This window comes from Pan troglodytes, chromosome X, assembly GCF_028858775.2.
Source record: "Pan troglodytes isolate AG18354 chromosome X, NHGRI_mPanTro3-v2.0_pri, whole genome shotgun sequence".
Lineage (NCBI taxonomy): Eukaryota > Metazoa > Chordata > Mammalia > Primates > Hominidae > Pan > Pan troglodytes.
The window spans coordinates 152,528,277-152,534,276 of record NC_072421.2 but is presented as its reverse complement, the minus strand read 5'-3'; the positions used below and the strand labels follow the sequence as shown (position 1 = coordinate 152,534,276).

The following is a 6,000-nucleotide window of genomic DNA, read 5'->3' as shown; positions in this document are numbered from 1 at the left end:
GGCAGAAAGGATGAACTGAGGAAAGGAGGAAAATTTCCCCTTAAGGAAGGTAAAATCCAGAAGGGATCCCTAAAATGGTGAGCAGTTTAAACCTAGCAGTTTTGCATTAATTCACATAAAGTATAATGAAAACTGTTGGACACACAAGGAGAGACTGGCCAATCTATAGTCACAGAGGAAGACCTTCACACCCCTTCACAGGATCTCGCAGCAGATTGGCTGAAAAGTCTCCTTGAAACTGCAGACCTCTCTCAAGGAGACCCACTGAGTTGGGCAAAGGTGGGGCCGACTTAATTCTTGCCTCCCTGCTCTCCCACGTAGCCCTGCATTTCACTCCATTCCAGGGTTTCTGGGACACCCGAGAAAGCACGTAGTCCAGGGAGCACGTCTGCCAACTGAAGGCCTTGACAAATGACTTTCTGTACTGGCTGAGGGCCAGGGCCCAGCGTACTGATAAGGAAGCTCTTCCAGAAAAAGGGTTGATTTACAGAGGAATGAATCTGCAGGAAAGTTTACCAACAAGATCCCTGCCTGCCTTTTGCAGGCTCTCCTGCAACCATCTACTTCATTTTTGATCTCAGGAAGACCAGAGCTGAGGTAAGGAGGAGGGTGGACTGGTGGGAAATGTGGCCCTTAGAACTCTAAGCACAGGTGCTGGTCAGTTAATGCTCATCTGCATCCTGACAATGGCTGAGACTGTGGTTCCTAGCAAAGGTCCCCTTGCTGCCCCCACCACCTCCCTTAGGGAAGAAAGGTCAATGTAGAAAAAAGTCAGAGGACTACATTGTGATGGATACCTAGTGATTCTTCATGTATAATTTTTGTTCAGTCTTTTTCGGGAACTCAGGGGCCGGGATTGTGTCTCATTCATTATAACTGAAAAGGAGTCAAGCATGTTTACGAATGAATGTTTATTGAAATCAACTGGTTATGTCGCCATGAGGCAATGAAACTCTGTCTTTTCCCCTACTAACCCAGACATTCTCATTGTCTCTCTCTCTTCCCACCACTGGTCATCTGAGTTCTCATTCAGGAAGCCATGCATTATTTCACCCAACAGTGGTTCCCATTGTGGACCACTTTGTGGGATTTCAGGGCTACGTGCAAGCTGCCTTTGTACTTGTCTGCACATGAAGGAACATTTGTGCTGTGTATACTTGAGAGAACATTCCTTTCCTTCAAAGATTTATAAGCCATCAGCCAAAAAATCCCTCCTTCTCTGCCACTAAACCTAACATTTTATTTGCATCTGCAACCATCCTCTCTGCCCTACATCTTCATTTTCTCTCTCTTCACAGGCTTCTTCACATACACATGACTGCCACATGAACCAGGCACTGTCTGAGCATTCCACATGTGTTATCTCAGATAATCCTTCATTCTTCTAGTCCCAACCAAGGCAGGTCTGCCACACCAGTCGCTGATATGTAGGATGAGGACGGCTGGGGAATGGCTTTGAAAGTCTTGAGTCTCCAGATTTTCCAGAAACCTCTGAGCCTCCTTTGTTGGAGATGATACAGAGGCCTCTACTCCACAAGTTACATGCCCCATCAGGATCTGCTCCCACCTCCATTCCTGTCCTCTAGGCCGATAACTATAGTTAAGCCACAGCAAAACTCAGCTAGGGGCGTGCCTCTGATATAGCCCCCAATCACCCTCCAAGCAAAACAGTAGATTAAAAAAAAAAAAACAAAAAACAAACAAACAAACAAACAAAAACCAAAAACAGGACTACCTCCCAAGAGGATGGCAGAAATTAGCACAAATCTAAATAGTAGAAAGGATTATATTAGTGGTGATAGTCCCTATTCCCCATCAAAACCAGTTGGGTTCTGGAGATTAACAACTACAGCAAAATCAATCAAGTAGTACCCCAATTGTAGCCACTATGCCAGCCATGATAGCTTCTTTGGTAGAGGTGGAGTTAATGCAGCTTTAGGTACATAGTATGTGGCTGCTGGTTTGGTGACTGTGTTGCTTTCTATCACCATCAGAAGTGTGACTCAGAAAGAGTTCACAGGCACATGGAGTGAACAACACTTTACATTTTCAGTTTTATACCCATGGCTGTGTTAACTCTCTTATCTTCTGTCATAATAAAGTTAGAAGTCTAGAACATCTGGTCACTCCTCAGAGCATGAAATTGATCCACTGTATCCATGATGTCATGCTCATAGGATCAGATGAGCAGGCAGTGGGCAGTATAGTGAAAGATACATGCAGTCTACATTCTTTTCACACTGATAAAATTTGGGGGGTTCCAGTGGTCAGAGGCATACCAGGACATCACATCCAAAATAAAAGATAAAGTATTGCATCTTGTACCTCCCACAACAAAAAAGGATACATGATACCTGGTAGGCTTCTTTGGGCTCTGGAGACAGCATATTCCCACATGATGGAAAACTGCTCTCATCCATATCCCAGGTGGCCTAAAATTTAGGCCTGCCACCTAAATTTGGGGGCCCAGAGTAGGAAAGGGCTCTGTAGTAGGTACAGGCTGGACCAGAAGCCCTGCTGCTCAGGCCCCATGATATATCTGGGTTGGAGCACAGGCAGGTCCAGAGGGCTAAGTAGGATCCACAAGCAGGTTGCCTGAGGCCCATCTTGTCCACACCTCCAGCACTGCCACCTCCACCCCAGATCACACCTATGCCCATGAGGGGATCCCTGAGAACTAGTTGCTGAGGAAGAAAAAAAGCCTGAGCTCCTTTGATTCTTACAACACTACTATGAGCCAGGTGGTGCATCATACCCATTTTGCAGTTGCAGAAATAAGGAACAGAGAATGGAAATGAGTTGCTTGAGACCATATACCTGAAAGGTGGACAGGGCAGTCCTCAAATCTAAGTTCTTTATTCCAAATACCCTGCTGTTTCTACTGATAATATTGAAAGCATGGTCTAGTTGTTATACACATACACACACATACACACATAATAAGCACACATATATATGTTACTTATGGAGAAATGAAAACGCACACACATAAGTGTATAGCAAAGGATGGAGAGTCTCAGATGATGATTAATATAATAAACACACATAAACAAAGACAAAAACGTCACTTAAATACATAGGAGAGATACACTGACCTGAGTAATATATGGAATGTTGCTCTGGTCAATTCCAACTTGCTGAAACAAAAAAGAGGGGGAAAGTACACGTTACAGCAGGGAGTGGCAACAACAAAAATGTAACTGAGAGATCATTGTGTGCATGAAAGAGAAAATACCCCAAGAGTATGATGTCTTCCTGGGCTGGTACCTTATCAGGCTAAAGTATGCCTCGCACACTTAAGGACACCCTTATATTTATCCTAAGGATAGACTTTTTTTTAATTATTTTTATTTTTTTCATTATACTTTAAGTTCTGGGGTACATGTGCAGAATGTGCAGGTTTGTTACATAGGTATACACGTGCCATGGTGGTTTGCTGCACCCATCAACCCGTCATCTACATTAGATATTTCTCCTAATGCTGTCCCTCCTGTAACCCCTCACACCTTGACAGGCCCCGGTGTGTGATGTTCCCCTCCGTGTGTCCACGTGTTCTCATTGTTCAACTCCCACTTATGAGCGAGAACATGCGGTGTTTGGTTTTCTCTTCTTGTGTTAGTTTGCTGAGAATGACGGTTTCCAGCTTATTGAGTCTTTGCTGATTTAAGAAGAGCTAAGCTGCATTTTGGATATCATACAAACGTGTTCTAATTTTTCAAGTAGTCAGAAGTCAGCGATTATTCGTATTGTCATTCTCCCATGGGTAATATGTCTTTGTTCTCTTTGGTTTTCAGAAGCTTGACTATCACTCGCCTCCGTGTGGTTCTCTTTGTATTTATCCTGCTTGGGTTCTCTGAGTGTCAGGGAGAACATGGGGCTCACCTCAAGTGTTTCTGTCACTGACCACAAACCTACCTATTGTTCACTACCTAAAAAGACTTATGTCATATATATTTTGGTCTACTTTTAGAGTTGTTTCTGGTGGGAGGGTAAGCTTCATACTGGTTATCTTTATGGCTGCAAACAGAAGTCCTTGTAAGATTGCTTTTGAGTGCAAGTGCATTGGATAGTACATTTGAAGTACCTAACTTTAGTTTTAGTTTTAGTTTTACTGTTTACAAAGTAGTTAAAACAACTACCAATTTCTGTGCGTTTGTGTGGTTATGGTGGTGGAGGAAAGAGGTATAGTTTCAACTGATACTAAATTATTGCAAAAAAAGAAACACCTTAAGTAGAAATGGATTTCTGTACCTCTGCAACTTTCAGAAACTGTGTCAATTTGGTTGTTCCTCTAAGGAACCTGATGTAAATATCCAAACTTTCCCTGCATTGGTTCTTCCTCATGTCAAAATATTTGTCTAAAAATAGAAAAAAATTACCATAAAGGAGCCAATATCTTAGCAATTTTCAAGTTTTACTCCATTCTGATTATTCTATTTTAAGCTAATTCTGGATATGAATTTAACCTGTTCAAAACAATTATAATTTTAATCAAGTTATTTTCTGTTTTAATAACAAGAAATAGCACTGCTCAATCCCCATAATCAACTATTTTTTATGGAGTAACTACTGTATACCAAATACTGGTGCTGGGTATATGGAATTTAATAGCATGCACAGATAGTTTAGATTTTAATTTCAACGACTTCTAGTCTATAGTCTTTTTGATTAATACAAAGCTCTGCAACCCTTTGAGGGAAAGAGCTGTGTTTCCTACTCTCTTATAACCCTACAAATGTATAATACTACGTATTTCTTCAGTATAAGGAAAGCTATCAAATTCCCGTCAATAAAGTTTAGAGAATAATTGCAGCTAAATGAATCATTCATTAGGGCTAAATGATGACAGTAATTTCCTGAAAAGTCTAAAAATATATGCTTGTATATCATCAATAACAATTACTTATGTTATAGGCTTTACCTTCTTAGGAAAGTCAAAACTGTGTTATTTGAACTTGGTGGAAATGGGCCTTATTACCATATAATGAATAAACATGGCAACCTAGGTTGATTCCCTGACAAATTTCCCAGAAATATCAGTTAGCACTTACATAAAAGTGGAAAAGTTTTGTAGCTAATTAGCCAAATAATGTTTAACCAATGAAGCAATATAATATTTGTATTGAAAAGTATACATGACCCTGCAAAGATTTTCTATTTTGTATCTAAAGCAAATGTGAGTCTAAATGTAGAGACAAGGGATTTTTACAAATAAATTATTTTACCATTTTATGCTTTAAAAAGTAATCATTTAAAAAGTTTATTCTTTATCCTACCTAGCAGATTAAGGATCCCTTCATTATAAGCTGCAAAGAGACAAAGAGAATCTTTAAAGAGGAGCATAAAAGCAGCATGTATTATACCATTAGTTAGTTCATCAGGATTTGCCTGAAAATTAAATAAAAACGTAACCAATTAACACCACAGTTAGAAAATTATTTCTCCTACCTATAGTTACAGGATGCTATTTACTATATTTTTTAACAAAATTTATAAAGCTCTTATGTTGCATTAAACTGGGTTTGAATAACTGGAAGTGTGTTTAGCAGCTCTTCAGTATTCATAGTTTCTTATCACACAATCTGTCCTATAAAAGATAAAAGAAATTCATGAACCTCAGTAATTAAGAGTTTGAGAAGCTCTGTGACATCAGCATCTTGAAATAGGGCTGTTTTTGACAAACTACAAAGCAGGCCACATGTAAGCTTCAGTACTTCTTGCTTACAAACTAATGATATTTACTGACCCTCTCTTGGTTTTTGTGATGTCAGATGAGATCATTCTATATGCAAGTGACTTTTCATTTAAGTACTTGCTGTATCGTCTGATGAAGGTTGACATAGTATAGCCTAAAAATGAGATATTTCGATTATTTCCAATTCAACCAACAGTAGCTTTTTACAATATGTCAATAAATGCAAAGACTTATTCCACATTCACCTGTATACTTCAACAATATCTTTGAAGCACAAAAGCTAGAATGGCCTTTATTAATCACCT

The 6,000-nt window shown here is 39.7% G+C and overlaps 1 protein-coding gene across 1 annotated transcript in view; it reads left to right on the top strand.

Moving 5' to 3' along the window:
• Window positions 1-508: 508 nt before the first annotated feature.
• The window catches only part of MTCP1 (mature T cell proliferation 1), a 76,943-nt gene continuing 71,451 nt past the window's right edge, over window positions 509-6,000 (top strand). The window contains exon 1 of the mRNA XM_054676356.2: window positions 509-597. The gene's annotated coding sequence lies outside the window, so the exon portion shown is untranslated. The remainder of the gene's footprint in view (window positions 598-6,000) is intronic.